Raw genomic sequence first — 17,159 nt, forward strand, 5'->3', positions numbered from 1 at the left:
CCAACCCTCACTAAGAAGCACGGTACTTATCTCTGTGAGGTTTTCTTCACTTCGGAGAGGGCTAAAGTTTTAAACTAAGGCCTAGAGACACTTGTTAATTCTTTCACAGAGCTAAGGATCACCTCTGCTGTAAGAAAAAAGAATTTAGTAAGTACATAAAAGGAGCCCTGGTGGTGCAGTGGTTAAGTGCTCAGCTGCTAGCCAAAAAGTCAGTGGTTTGAACCCACCAGCCACTCTGTGGGAGAAAGATGTGGCAGTCTGCTTCCACAAAGATTACAGCTTTGGAAACCCTATGTGGCAGTTGTACTCTGTAGAGTCTCTAGGAGTCGGCGTTGACTTTATGGCAACGTTTTCTGGATTAGTAGGTATATTTCTAGGCACGTGTCTAGCTTACCTTAAAGAGAGGAGAAATAAGAAAAACAAGAATAGAATCTTTTATCCATTCGCTTATTCATTCCACAAAGCAAATGCATAAGGATTTATTTAAACAACAACAACAAAAACAAAAGGCTGAATTAAGTATTTTTCCAATATATGAATCACAAAATACCTCAGAGCAAGAAGAGTTCCTAACATCTTCTTTTTGTATACTTTTTTGTTTAATAAATACATACGAAAATAGGCACCTAACTACCAGGCTTGAGATGCCACTAAAAATTTTTCATTCATTGGACAAATATTTACTAAAAACTCTATATGCTAGGCACTTCTCTAAATGCTTATAAGTAGTCAATAAATAAGCAAAGAAACCTGCCTATATGGCACTGTCTTAGTTATCTAGTGCTGCTACAACAGAAATACCTCAAGTGGATGGCTTTAACAAAGAGAGATTTATTTCCTCACAGTAAAAAGTAGGCTAAAACTCCAAATTCAGGGCATCAGCTCCAGGGAAAGGCTTTCTCTCTCTTTTGGCCTTCTCATCAATCTTTCCCTGGACTAGGAGCTTCTCTGCATAGGGACCCCAGGTCCAAAGGACGTGCTTTATTCCCATCACTGCTTTCTTGGTGGTATGAGGTCCCCTACTCTCTGCTTGCTTCCCTTTCCTTTTATCTCTTGTAAGATAAAACGTGGTACAGGCCACACCCCAGGGAAACTCCCTTTACATTGGATCAGGGATGTGGCCTGAGCAAGGGTGTTACATTCCACCCTAATCCTCTTTAACCACAGGCTGAGATTATGATTTATAACACATAGGAAAATCACAAAATGAAGGACAACATGGCCTAACCAAGTTGACACACATTTTGAGGGGACACAACTCAATCCATTACAGGCACTTATATTTTAGCAAAAGGAAACAAACCACAAAAAGAACGAACAACTAAATTCTATAGTGCATTAAACGGTGATGTGCATGAAGGACAAAAAGGAAAAGAGAGTGCAGGGGAGTAGCCTCAGCGCTGAGGACAGCAGACATGGTGCAGTAGGAAATAGGGTGACCAGGGTGGGCCTCCTCAGCCTGAGATTTAGACAAAGACTTAATGGAGCTGATGAACTCAGCCAACCAGATATCTGAGGGAAGAGCATTGCAGAGGGAAGGAAAAGTGACAGCAAAGGCCCTAAGGCAGGAACATGCCTGCCTCTCCTCAAGGAACATCAGGGAGCCACCTACAGTCTTAGCCCAGAAATATCCTGACTTTTATGGCATCCTTAGGGTCTCTAAAAAAAAAAAAAAAATCATGGCACCCCTGGGCCAAAACAAATGCCTAACACTTCCTTTATTAAGTAATTATATCCAAACAGCTTTGTAAGTGTTTACGTTCTCACAATTCCGCAGCCATTTAGGAAAACAATGCATAGACATTTTAGGGGAAAAAATTTCACTTAATTCTTGAATAACCATGATTACTTACAAACCAGGTGTGTACCATTCCTCAAACACTGGAATCAGGATGGACCCTGGCACCCTCATTAACTCTTCCATATTGATTTTTGTGCAGTACTTGTTTATTATATCTCCCTCCAAAAATCCAGCTGTACAAAGATATGCTGTCATCTAAAGGCATGTCGTGCAATCTACTATTGAAAGTCTGAAATAGTTGGCTTGGTGTCTTCTGTATGTTGTTCTGTTTAATTCAAAAATTTTAAATACTACAAGGCACCTCTGGGTGTTGGTTCCAGGACCTGAGCCTCTTTCCTTCTCTCAGCTAAAAAAAAAAAAAACTGTTGCCATCAAGTCACTTCTGACTCACAATGACCCTATAGGACAGAGTAGAACTGCCTCCTGGGGTTTCCAAGGCTGTAAATCTTTACAAAAGCAGGCCGCCACATCTTTCTCCCGCAGGGCACCTGGTGAGTCCAAACGGCCAACCTTTCTGTTAGCAGCTGAGCGCTTAACCACTGCACCACCAGGCCTCTTTCTCTTGGCTAAAGCTACTTCTTTTCTCCCAAGTGGCTTCCTTTCTATAATTTCTCCTGCTGGTTTCCTTTTTTAAGGAGCAACAGGCTGTCTTAATAAGGCTGTAACATATAGAGACAAAGACATGGAGATAAAGAGAACCATACATCCCATTATAGTAATTTAATCATTCAGGGCCTGTATCCTGATGAAGAACTCATTTCCATCCTTCTCTGAGTTTTTTTAAAGAGTTATCCCCTTTTGGATGCTTTAAACACCAAACAGATTGAAACATAGATTAACAAATTAAAACACGTCTCCTCATACCTATGAGGAATGAGAGGCTGGGGGAATGTTCCCTGTCCCCACAAGGACAATTCGATTCACAGTGGAAGTAAGTGGTCCCCTCTGCTAGAATTTGCTCTTATACATTAAGTCTTTCCTGTTCAATTATTTTCAAAATCATATTAACAGTCCGAATCATTACAAAACTTTTTAAAGGGCAAATGGAATATTTGGGCCCATTATGGGAATTTCCAAGGACTAGGGGAAATTTTTTTTTCTAGGAGAAAACCAATACTTTTATTCTAATGAAAATTAAACAGTCGTTAGCTTTTAGAAAAGGAGAGCCTAGGAAGCACGCTCTCATTATGAGACTCAATCATGCGCCTTCATTTCTCCAAATCTCAAGTCACCTTCCGACCGCCCCTGTGACACAGAGTTAACGGCAGAAGGAACGCTGTCATAGCCCATTACCACCGCCACACAAGGTGAAACAGCTGGCAGCTGCCTGGGATTCTCCCCCTCAAAGCGAGAATTAGATCAAAATCAAATTGAACTTGCTTTATGCAAAAGTAAATACAATAGGTCCCTGTCCCCCTCCAAAATAAAAAGGTTAGGATTTTTATAAAGTATAATGAGGAGAAAACGACTTAAACGAAACCTCTGCTTTTCTACATTGTTGGCTAATTACAAAACTAGACATTCAATATCCTACCCCCAAGACTCTACCGGTCTTCCACAGAGCCATAGCGCCATCTACTGCTGAGACCATCATAAAAAAAAAAAAAATAGAGGCTGGCAAAAGTAAAACCAAAACCAAACCAATCATAGCGACCCTATAGGACAGGGTAGAACGGCCCCACAGAGTTTCCAAGGAGCGCCTGGTGGATTTGAACTGCCGACTTTTTGGTTAGCAGCCATAACTCTTAACCACTACACCACCAGGGTTTATGCAAAAATAAAGGGGGTCTGAAAAAGTAACGGTAAAATAAAAATCAACACATTGAGTACCTATTGCATGAATACCATATGCCTGGGTATGTTATCTTTCCTTCGTATTGCTGGAAATTGTGTAAAGCGCTCAGAAGCATAGATTGCCCTGACTTTTGGGGAAGCGATTTACATCATGGTACGAGGAAAGAAAGAGAAGCTCTGTTGGAAGTTTTGCCAGCGATTTCATCAACATTAAATATGAGCCTGGAGGTGGCCATGAGCCGCTCAGCTTGAGCAGAGCCCTGACTGCATTTACTGTACCTCTTCTCAGAAAAATATGGGGCTACTTAGCATTTATATTGCACTTTTTCTCTCCAAACCACTTTACAGAACCTCTCTGATTAATTCCCCCAACGCCCTTGCAAAGCAGTTATTACTCTATACTATTAGCTTCTTCATGAAACTTTTGATGGCCATTTCCACTGCTTGTGAGTGAATTGCATTTACGAAAGAGGGTATCTCCAAAGACTTGTGTCCAGAGTCAAAGAACAATTACCATCTGAAACTGTAATGTCTCCTTTTTTTTAACAGAGAAAAAAAGGCTTATAATTAATTTAAACAGTGTACATATTACCCCTTTGCTGCTCAAAAAAAAGAGTGTCAAAATAAAGGAAAGCACAATATCAGCAATAGAAGACTTTTTTCCCACTCTCACCAGTGCTACCGCATCAAAGGATTCTCTCCTAAAATATCATAATTGTCGTGTCGAGACAAATGCAGATGACTAGGCTGCTAAAAGGAGGTGAACTTTATAAATTAAGACTCTGTGATATCTCAAGGCACTGACTTTTTATTTAAAAGGTAAGCATCTGTCACAACTAACTTAATCACCTTTCATAAACCAAATATTCCTTACAACATTTAGATTAGTGGTGTAGTCCAGGACAAAAATAACAGAGAAGTTATATTCTTTATCAGTAATATTCATACTCTTTCTGTATATAATTCAAGTTTGCACGTCTTAACTGGGCTCTTATGTTTAAAATAAAAGACATTTTTTAGATCACAGAGTGTATTTATTACCTGACTAGCACACAATAGGAGTCCATGGGTGTTTCAAATGGTAAAGGTTGGAGATTCAAGTCCACTTGGAGGCACTGCTAAAGAAAGGCCTGGCAATCTACTTCTGAAAAATAATACTCTGACCAGCATGGGGTTGCCATGAATCAGAATGGACTCAATGGTAACTGCTTTGGTTTGATTTTAGAACACACTTTGTGTTAAAATCCACAGTTTGTAGTACTGTGGGGGCTTGAGTCTTGTTGTGATGCTGGAAGCTATGCCACAGGTATTCAAATACGAGCAGGGTCACCCATGGCTGACAGGTTTCAGCTGAGTTTCCAGACTACAACTAGGAAGAAGGACCCGGCAGTCTACTCCTGAAAAGAATTAGCCAGTGAAAACCTTATGAATAGCAGCAGAACATTGTCTGATATAGTGCCGGATAATGACCCCCTCAGGTTGGAAGGCACTCAAAATATCACTGGGGAAGAGCTGCCTCCTTAAAGTAGAGCTGACCTTAATGACGTGGATGGAGTCAAGCTTTTGGGACCTTCATTTGCTGATGTGGCATGACTCAAAATGAGAAGAAACAGCTGCAAACATCCATTAATAATCAGAAAGTGGAATGTACAAAGTATGAATCTAGGAGAATTGGAAGTCATCAAAAATGAAATGGAACACATAAACATTGATATCCTAGGCATTAGTGACCTGAAATGGAGTGGTGGCGGCCATTTTGAATCAGATGATCATATAGTCTACTTCCCCAGGTTCAACAACTTAAAGAGAAATAGCATTGCATTCATCATCAAAAAGAGCATTTCAAGATCTATCTTGAAGTACAATGCTGTCAGTGATAGGACAATATCCATACCTGTATAAGAAAGACCAGATAATATGACTATTATGCAAATTTACGCATCAATCACTAAGGCCAAAGTTGAAGAAATTGAAGATTTTTACCAAGTTCTGCAGTCTGAAATTGACCAAACATGCAATCGGGATGCATTGATAATTACTGGTGATTAGAATGTGAAAGTTCGAAACAAAGAAGAAGCATCAGGAGTTGGAAAATATGGCCTTGCTGATAAAAAATAATGCTGGAGATCATTATGATAGAATTTTGCAAGACCAACGACTTCTTCATTGCAAATGCCTTCTTTCACCAACATAAACGACAAATATACACGTGGATCTTACCAGATGGAATACACTGGAATCAACTACATCTGTTGAAAGAGAAGAGGGAAAAGCTCAATGTCATCAGTCAGAACAAGGCCAGGGGCCAACTGCAGAATAGACCATCAATTGCTCATATGCAAATTCAAACTGAAGCTGAAGAAACTTAGAACAAGTCCAGGAGAGCCAAAGTACAAACTTAAGTGTATCACACCTAAATTCAGAGAGCATCTCAAGAATGCATTTCGCATGTTGAACACTAATGACTGAAGACAAGTTATGGAATGACATCAAGGACATCATATATGAAGAAATCAAGAGGTCATTAAAAAGACAGGAAAGAAAGAAAAGACCACAATGAACATCAGAAGTAACTCTCAGACTTGCTCTTGAATGTCGAGTAGCTAAAACAAAAGGAAGAAATGATGAAGTAAAAGAGGTGAACAGAAGATTTAAAAGGGCAGCTCAAGAAGACAAAGTATTATAATGACATGTGCAAAGACCTGGAGATGGAAAATCAAAAGGGAAAAACACTCTCTGCCTCTCTCAAGCTGAAAGAACTGAATAAAAAATTCAAGCCTCAAGCTGCAATATTGAAGTACGTTATGGGGAAAATATTAAACTACGCAGGAAGCATCAAAAGAAGATGGAAGGAATACACCAAGTCATTATACCAAAAAGAACTGGTCAACGTTCAACAATTTTAGGAAGTATACAGCATATGATCAGGAACCAATGGTACTGAAGGAAAAAGTCCAAGCTGTTCTGAAGGCATTGGCAAAAAACAAGGCTTCAGGAATTGATGGAATACCAACTGAGATGTTTCAACAAAGAGACGCAGCACCGGAAGTGCTCACTCATCTATGCCAAGAAATTTGAAAGATAGCTACCTGGACAACTAACTGGAATAGATCCACATTTATGCCTATTCCCAAGAAAGGTGATCGCACCAAAAGCAGAAATTATGAAACATTATCATTAATATCACATGTAAGTAAAACTTTGCTGAAGATCATTCAAAAGCGGCTGCGACAGTATATTGACAAGGGACTGCCAGAAATTCAAGAAAAGGATGTGGAACCAGGGACATCATTGCTAATGTCAGATGAATCCTGGCTGAAATCAGAGAATACCAGAAAGATGTTTACCTCTGTTTTATTGACTACACAAAGGCATTCGACTGTGTGGATCATAACAAATTACGGATAAGATTGTGAAGAATGGGAATTCCAGAACACTTAATTGTGCTCATGAGGAAACTATACATAGATCAAGAGACAGTCGTTCAAATAAAACAAGGAGATACTGCGTAGCTTAAAGCCAAGAAAGGTGTGTGTCAGGGTTGTATCCTTTCACCATATCTATTCAATCTATACGCTGAGCAAATAATCCAAAAAGCTGGACTATATGAAGAAGAGTGGGGCATCAGGATTGGAGGAAGACTCATTAACAACCTGTGATATGTAGATGACACAACCTTGCTTACTGAAAGTGAAGAGGACTTGAAGCACTGACTGATGAAGATCAAAGACTGTGGTCTTTGATCTTCGGTATGGATTTACACCTCAACATGAAGAAAACAAAAACCCTCACAACTGGACCAATAAGCAACATCATGATAAATGGAGAAAAGACTGAAGTTGTCAAGGACCTCATTTTACTTGGATCCACAATCAACACCCATGGAAGCAGCAGTCAAGAAATCAGGAGACACATTGCATTAGGCAAATCTGCTGCAAAGGACCTCTTCAAAGTGTTTAAAGCAAAAATGTCACCTTGAAGACATGGCGTTTTCAATCACCTCATATGCATGTGAAAGCTGGACAATGAAGAAGGAAGACTGAAGAAGAATTGATACCTTTGAATTGTGTGTTGGAGAAGAACACTGAATATGTCATAGATTGCCAAAAACACAAACAAATCTGTCTTGAAAGAAGCATGACCAGAGTACTCCTTCGAAGCAAGGATAGTGAGACTTACGTCTCACATTCTTTGGACATGTTGTCAGTAGGGATCAGTCCCTAGAGAGGGACATCATGCTCGGTAAAGTAGAGGGTCGGAGAAAAAGAGAAAGACCCTCAACAAGATGGATTGACATAGTGTCTGCAACAATGGGCTTAAGCATAACAAGGATTGCAAGGATGGCACAGGACCTCGCAGTGTTTTGTTCTGTTGTACATAGGGTCACTATGAATTGGAACTGGCTGGACGGCACCTCACAACAACAACATGTGTTAAAATATGAATGGTTCAAGAGAAAGGATTTACATTCAACCTTCCCAGGAAAGCCAAGCCCTGGGGGCTGCATCGTAGGGAGAAAGCAGACAGAGAGCAAGGCAGCAGAGTCAAAAGGTAGAATCCTAAGCAAGAGTCTAAAGTCAATGTTGGGGGAGAGGGGTGGGAAAGGGACATCCTAGGGCCAGATACCACAGGGCAAGCTTACCTCCTCACTTATCAAAGTACCACACCAAGAGACACCAACAAAGTTCACAAACACTCATTTTTCTGCTTTTATATTTACTTTTCTTTATCCCAGAGATTACCAACCAAAGAGACACATGGGACAAGAATTTTACAATTCATCTTCATGGCTGAAAAATATTCATGTTAGAGATAACCAGTATTTTCAGCTTGTTAAAATTATTATTCCATGGTATGTGGAAAGCAATACATTAAAATGAATGTATCACATACAATTCCCAAAATTCTTTTGGCTAAACTAGGAGGATGTTTGTGGTAATTTCTCAATGCCAGCTTTTTAAAAACAATTTTAGTTATTGCTACACTGTGTAAGAGGATTCATCACCATTCTCTTACCTAATGTATTTTCATACATTTTAGGATAGAGGAAGAAAAGATAGTGTGAACCAAAATTACAATTCTGATGAGCTTATTCATTAGGCCAAATTCTCTTAACGCTCAAGAGAACTCTCTCAGCAATTCCCTAACAAGAAACCTTAAAATTTTTATTAAAAACAGAGTTTATTTTGGGTGGCAGTGAGGGACATAGGGGAAGGAGGCGAGGTTCTTGATCCAGGAACAGAGTGTGTACACCTTGGAAGAGTAGGGAAGTTCAAGTGAGCAAGGGAAGGAAAGCAAGGCATATTCACGGTCTGTAAGGCAGAGAGAGCCCCTGCTACTAACAAACATTCAAAGGACCCCATTGCCCACCAAATGAAGTCTAAACCCCTTGGCCTGTGTGGGGCAGATAGCAATTTATTCACGTTGCATTCAGATGTGGGTACAGAGCTTAATTTCTTCTTTCTGTAAAACTAACCTGATCTTCCTCATCAAGTTTCCACCTAGCATGGATAATTTTTAGAATTGCAATTAATACTATTTCCATCTCTTTGTTTTAAACAGTTTAAAAAAGATTAAGTTTAAATACTCAATCTATTCAAAGTTAATCTCCTATTAAAGCTAGTTTAATGGTCTGTTTTGGATTACTCAGACCCTTTTGGCAAATGTTCCAGCTTTTGCTCCCTCACTTCCAACTTCCCCAAGATAGCCACTGGACACATAAAAGGGACTTACTGTGCTGTCCTGGGAGTAGCAGGAAGGGGTCTGCCAGCCTCCATGGCATCCTCTGGATTCTCTGGTTCACTCTGGTTTCAGTGGTCTCTGTTACAGAGTAGATTCACTGACCTCTGAAATGCAACCCGCCATGTTTGGCTGTTTTGGGGAGATGTGACAGCATTCACCTCTGGAGCCTGTCATCCCCACCGTTTAACAGGTCTCCAGCCTAAAGGACCCTGCCTGTAGTGGTCTCTGTGTTCTTACTGCAACCCTCTCTCAGCCCCCAGCACAGCTGGCACCTCCATGCCCCTCTCTGGGGCAAGTGGGAATTCCTAGGCCCTTTGCACACCACTCTAAGTCCATGGGGAACCAGGGGGGCTAGTACAGGCCTGTCTGTCCAGCCTTCCCACCACTGCTTCTGGGGCACCATCTGTACTTTCCATATATCAGTAGTGGTCAGATGCTCTCTCTTTGTAAATCTTGCAGTGTCTCACAGCACACCTGAAAAAGTTTACTGTTAGTCCTACTAATCTTGGGCCCAGGCTATCTCTGTAATCTTTTATACCTGATCTACCTGATCTCTCTTCTCTAAGCCTTAGAGAAGGGGCACAGGCACTTCAGACAGTACTTTCTCTTTGTCAGTGCTTCCTACTCCTTTTCAAAACACAGATAAGATTTTATAACGTTCAAACTACATTCTGGGGTACACTGGGAGGGATTTGGGGGCATTTACATGTGGTTAGGAGCCCTGGTGTTGCAGTGATTAGGCACTTGGCTCCTAACCAAAAGGTCCGTGGTTCAAACCCACCAGCTGCTCAGTGGGAGAAAGATGTGACGGTCTGCTGCTGTAAAGATTTACAGCCTTGAAAACCCTGTATGTGGCAGTTCTCCTCTGTCCCATAGGGTTACTATGAGTCAGAATGGTTTTGGTCTATACGTAGCTTGCTGAAAAAATTCATTATGCTTTCTTTATATTATATAATTATAATAAGTAAAAAAGCAAAGTATTATCAAAGTTATTAAATTTTGAATTTGTATAAAACACACACAAAAAGAAGATATTTTCCATTTTTTAAGAGAAAGTTAAGCTTGATTCTATGAGCATATTTTATATCAGCTTGTATCCCTAAAATAAACCCAGTGCCATCAAGTCTTCCTGATTAAGTTTTTAATAAGATCTTTAAATTCTAGGGATCCAATATTGATGAGAAACTTTATTCTCACAAGTGGGTGGCAAATTTAAAACCATTTTTAACAACAAATTTTTTCAACTAGAAATTCAAAAGTTTACAGTAGTTGAAATGATATTGAAAGAATCTACCAGCTCTTCTTTTTCTTTCATTGACAAATGTAATGTTGAAGTTTTTTGTAATAATACAAAAGGACTCCAAGCTCAATTAAACTTTTTTCACATCAAATATCATAAGCTAAAGGTGAAGGTAAATTGCAGACACACATGCACTGTTAGAGCAGTCACTTCACAGCTAGCTTGGGCATCACGAAAGAGTACATCTGTCACACATGGACAAAAGTATTGGACATACGGAGCAACAGCCACAACTGGGCCCATCAGGACCCCCCTAGAAAGCCTCCCCATTCCTGAACCTTGACCACAGCCCCTCAGGCTGTATCCCATGCTCCTTAGCACCTAGACCATAAACCATCCTTCCAATCCCCGGCAGTGAAACCACTTGTCCACAATGGGCAGCAACACACCCTGCCCATCAGCTAGCTGTATCTCCTTGGGAACACACAGGAAGGGGACTAGGTTCCATTCTGCTCAGGCCCCAGATAAAACTGTTCACATCCAGAGGCTACCAGCAAAGGAACATGGTCACCTCAGGCCACACTGAGCTTCCCTGAAGACTAAGGATCTGGAGATCCCTCTAACCCACTGACAGAAGACAGTTTGTGAAGCTCCATCTATCTTATTCATGATACCTGCTTGGGCGTCAAGCATCTAAGCCTAGACAACAAAAGAGAGAAGTGACACTTTTAAACATTGTGGCAGAACACTGCAATCTGAGGTCTCTGGGCTCTGTCCTTGGCATGTGAAAGCAATTCACAAAGTTGACCCTTGCATATGGGCATTCAATGACCTCAACCTAACTCTCCAACACCATCTCTTCCCTATTCTTTTCTACACAGGAATGTTGTCAGCCTAGACAACTTAACATTCTTTGAACAGATACCATACAGCCCCCCTTTGCTCATGCCGGAAAACTCTGGAAAGCCCTTCCCTTCCTGTCTCCATCCATTTAGAATATATATATATCCATTTCCTTTAAGATCCATTTCAAATACCATCTTTAGCTGGGTCCCTCACCATATTTGCTCTGCTCTAAACTTGATGTACCTCTTTCTCCTTAGAACTCCTACAGCATTTTGCTCATCTCTTCTGCACTTCTACTTTATCTTGTGCCAGAGGTAGTTAAGCAGGTTTTCGCCTCTCATAAAAGCTTATGAGCTCCTTGAGAATAGTGACAATGTCCTGCTTACATTTTGGTCTACTCAATAATTACAGACTCAAGTTTGAAATGAATAGAATAGCAGTATCTATTAGAGGTAGGTTTAGCTACACATAAAAAATAACTGACTTAAACACAAAGACTATATTCTCTCACATAAGAGAAGTTCAGGTATATGGCTGATTGTCTGGGGTTAGACAGTGTCGGGTGGGTATTTTTTCTCCATGAAGTTATAAGGGACCCAGGCTCTTCTTAGTTTTCTGTCCCACCATTCTCAGAATCTAACTTGCATCTTCAAGAGTGCCTGAGACTTCTGTAGTTGTCATGTATGAATTATAGGCAGTAGGAAGGAGAAAGCAAGGGAAAGAGCAAAAAGAGTACATCTATAGATCCAAAAATAAAGCCTTAAAAAAATAAAAGGAAACAAGCCACACACTAAATAAATAAATAATCACACTATACCAGACAAAAAAAGAGAATTCCTGTAATGGTGTATTATTGTTTAGGAGATGAAGGGACACAAGAAGGATGGTCATAGACAACCTGAAGAACAAAGAATTCAAATTACTGACTTTCGTATTTCTAAGTCCAGATATGAGGCACATTGGAGACTACTTGCAGTAAGAATTTTCCTTGCACAAAGGATGGAAAGACCTTTTCTCCTCCATTGGAAAGACCTCCACAAAGGAGGTTCTCTGGACTGGGTAAGGGATCAGGAGAGAAGCAAGAGAACCAGAGACTGGTGAGCGTCCCTGATAATAATTCTCCCTTCTTTAGCTGAAAGAACTCACAGTATTATTGGAGATGTGACAGAAGAGGAAACCTGAATGTTGTTTTCTAAATGAGGTCCCCAAATTCACCTATACCCTGGAGTGGTAGAACAGACATGGTGACCAGGAAGATGGAGCTTGAGCAGCACTATTGAATTCTCATGACCCCAGAATAGCTTTGAAAAGCATAAAAAAGCTTCCTTTGACCCGACCACACCAAGGTTCGACATAGGCAGAGAAAGTCCAAGGACCTGAAGAAGCCTCAATATCAGTCAGATTGAGAAGAACATTTTCTAGAACTTGTACCTAAATGCATTTGGCATGCCTTTCAAGAATGTTAACAAGGATAAAACAGAACAGGTTAAACAGTTCTGTTCATGGAGCTCATTTGAATGTCTACATCTTCCTACACTGGGAAAAAAGAAATATGATCAAAGCAGGATCCATAGCCCATCAGCCCAATCATACCTGGATGGGCAGCATTTAGGCCTAGACTAATTTCCTCCAGGCACTTTTGGGAGTTGCTGTCCCAAATCACCCTGCCTAAAGAGCAGAGGCATAACTAAGCCATGGTAGGTGGGGCACACGCACTGGGTACCGCTTGAGGAGGGGCACTAATGAGCAGTTTCTATTGGGCATCGCAGTTTCCATTGCCAGCTGTGGGAGATCATTCAGCAATTTAAAATCAATTGACATAGGCACTATCTTTTTGTAGATAGGCCCCTGCTAAAGAGTTCAGTAAGCCCCACTGAATTGGATTTAATTTGATCTGATCACATTGTTTGTTCGGCTAGGTGTGAGAACCTACAGAGAAAGCAGAAATGCTCAACATGATTGTGTGGTGAAGTTATTCCCCCTTGAAGATTTTGAGCATTTCTATAACTGTGCAAAAACTCAAGAGTCTATCATCCCCAAGTACTAACTAGAAAAGCAGGTGTGGGAAAATATATGCTTTACCCAGGGCATCTCAACTGTAGAGAACTACCAAGGGCACCTTTAACAATAAGAATACTATTTTCATGTAGTAGTCATTCTCTTCTAACTTTTCCCACCAAAAAAAAAAAGCAAAATAAGAAATATATTTCATGTGTAGGCAGGCATACCCACTCATAGAGATACTAATTTAAAGCCATACTACATATAAAATGAAGACAAACTTGAAATGTACTTCAACGAAATATGAGAGATTACCTGTCAAAATTCCTAAAACAGCAGTAAAGGAATAAAAAAAATAAAAATAAATTTTTTTTTTAGCAGTAAAGGAATAGAGAGTTTAAACAAACAGAAAAGACAAAAGGAAGACAACAGATGAGCAATGACAAGAAAATTCTAGAAGAGGGTGAGCAGAAGAATGAGTGGTCATTGACTGCTCTGGCTCTCTATGGCTTTATAACAAACTTATCCAAAATTTAGTGACTTAAAAGAACTTTTTTTTTCCAATTTAGATTGACAATAAATTTACTCTCACATGGCTATCTGAAACATTTTCAATATATGGCACATAATCAAAAACCTCAATACATATATACTAGCCAACAACCCTTGCACAAGTGCAAATAATGCACTCTGAATTAAATATCTATAATGAGTGTAATCCACAAATGGGCCTTCTTTTTAACATCTCAGTGAAATCTTTTCTTGCTAACTCAGAATCAGAGCTACCCGAATTAGAACGAACCACACAGCAGGTGCTCAATACAATTTCTTTTTTAACACAACACATTTATTTTCTAACGGTTTCTGTGTTATCAGAATCCAGGCACGGCTTAGCTAGGACCTCTGCTCAGGGTCTCACACAAGACTGCAATCAAGATGTCAAGCAGGGCTGGGGTTTCATCTGAAGGCTTGATTGGGAAAAGACCCATTTCCAAGCTTATGTGGCTGTTAACAGGATTCAGTTATTTGCAGATTGTTGGGCTGAGGTCTTCAGTTTCTTTCTTTTTTTTTTTTTTAATTGTATTTTAGATGAGCGTTTACAGAGAAAATTAGTTTCTCATTAAACAATTAATACACATATTGTTTTGTTACATGGGTTACCCCCCCCCCACCAAGAACACGTCAACATTCTCCCCTTCTCGACCTTGGGTTCCCCGTTTACCGGCTTTCCTGTCCCCTCCTGGCTTCTGGTCCTTGCCCCTGGGAAAAGAACTATTTTTTATACTCATGAATATTCCAAGTCAGGAAGTTGGAAAGGATAGCTTGTGGGGGGTCCACAGTGGCAGAGGCCTCCACTGGAAAGACTCAAAAGCTGGGGGTGATTCAACAACTGAGGCCTGGAATCATCCGGAGGTTTCATCCCTCACATGTCTGATAGTTAGTGCTGTCTCTCAACCAAGTCTCAGCTTGGGCTGTCAGCTGGAACACCTGCTTGTGACATTTTTAATGCGGCCTTGGCTTCCTCAGAGCATAGCAACCTTGGACTTCTTACATCACAACTCAGGGATCCAAAGGCCAGTGTCCCAAAATAACTAGGCAGAAGCTGTATCAGTTTCTATGATCTATCCTTGGAAGCCATTTAGATAATTTTCACTGCACTCTATTGGTCAACCAGTCACTAAGGTCTGCACAGATTCAAGGAAGAGAGAATAGGTTCCCCACCTGTCAATGGGAGGAGTGTCAAAGTACTTGGCAGACATGTTTCAAAACCACCACACTGACTTTGCAGAGCGGAAAAAGCTGAATTTTCAGAGATTGTAAAAAAAAAAAAAAAAACCTGACCCATGGCCATGAAGTTGGTTCCAGCTCATAGCAACCCTATAGGACAGAGTAGAACTGCCCCATGGTGTTTCCAAGGAGTAGCTGACCTTTTTTCGTTAGCAGTCGAACTCTTTAGCCACTGTGCCACCAGGTCTCCAGAGATTGTAAAGGAAGTTGCAAATGAAAAGGAGCCAAGACATGCTGTAGAACTTCAGTAGTCTCAGGAGTTAGATACCCCAAATACCGAGATGAGGAGATGAAGGGCAGGGATGAGGAATGAAGCTGGGAACAGGACCAGTCGAACCTCTGGATAAAAAAAAAAGGAACACTTAAATCCCCAAATCCTTTCCCCAACTTGCACAGACAGAACACACACCCATTCCCATCCCGACAGGAGGAGGGAAGTTTGTTCCATGAAGCAAAATTTTTCAAAGTGTGGGGTGCCCAGGAAACTTTTAAGGGGCGTATAAGGTCAAATCTATCTTTGTAATTATACCAAAATATTCTAGCAAAATATTGAGCCAGACATTAAAAAGATTTGCAAAAATGTAAAACATTGCTACTCTTCTCATTAAATTGTTTGTTCGTTTTGGAAAATAGAGTTATTTTTAAAGTATATGTTATAGTAACAGCCAATGAGATTATTATTTTCATTTTTAATAAATTAATACTTTAAATTTTTGTTTTAATTTCTAATACGGTAAATATCAATAGATATAACCAACATCAACAGAAGTTCTTTGGGGTCCCCAGTAATACTTAAGACATGGAAAAAGTTTTGAGACCCAGAAATTTGAGAATCATGGCTCTGGAGATTTGAATCTGAGAGATCTATGATTTGGAAATACCATGTTTGGTAAAGCACCAAACAAGAAAAGGATTAAGTAAGAGTGTGTATACTAATCTATAGAACCCCTTCATTTATTTTACCTGTTTAGCCCCCATAGTCTAACGGCCAGGATTATATCACCTGGCCTCAGACAGGACACAAGAGAATTCTTCTGTAAGTAAAGTGATGAACTAAGGGCAAGGTCTGACATTTGGCAGTCTCCTAATGAATAACCAGACTGGTGGCACAGTGGCTAAGTGCTCATCTGCTAACCAGAAGGTTGGTGGGGCCACCCAGCAGGAGAAAGATGTGGCAGTCTGTTTCTGTAAATATGACTGTCTTGGAAATCCTTTGGAGCAGTTCTACTTTGTCCTATAGGGTCACTATGAGTCAAAATGAACTCGATGGCAAAGGGTTTTTGGTTTTTAATGAATGACTCCATGCCCTCAGGTTCATCCCATGGTGAAGCTAACAATAGACAGGCCCTGCCCCTACACAGTCTGTAGCCAGCTTGATAGTGCCTCAATTAAAGATGAATGGGCACCCCAGGAACACCATGCATTTGAAGAAAACCTCTAATGTGAAAGACAAGAGCAAAGAAAGCAAACAGAATAAAGGAACTTGAGGGAAACAGAGAAAATAATTGGAGCAAAAGAAAACAAAACAAAACAAAAGTACCATTGACTTCCTAAATGAGATAAGATACTGCTTCAAGAAAACAAGGAAGGGATACTTAAAGGAACAATCAGAGAACTTGGAAATTAAAAACAGAATAGCTATAATTAAACAGTTCAGCAGAGATTTAGAAAACCAAGTTCAGGAAATCTCCTAGAGGATAGAGCAAAACATAAAAAGATGGATACTAGAAAAGTAAAAGCAACTAAAGGATCAGTTTAGAAGGTACAGCATCTGACTTAAAGTAGTTTAATTAAAAAAAAAAAAAAGCACAGGGGAGGAAATTATTAAATAAATAATTCAAAAAACTTTCCCGGAGCTGAAGAACATGAATTTTCATATAGAAGAGGCTTACATAGCCCACTCTTCAGACAAAGATTAGACAGGACTATAAAACATGAGGAATGTGC

The sequence above is a fragment of the Elephas maximus genome, chromosome 2 (assembly GCF_024166365.1).
Source record: "Elephas maximus indicus isolate mEleMax1 chromosome 2, mEleMax1 primary haplotype, whole genome shotgun sequence".
Classification (NCBI taxonomy): domain Eukaryota; kingdom Metazoa; phylum Chordata; class Mammalia; order Proboscidea; family Elephantidae; genus Elephas; species Elephas maximus.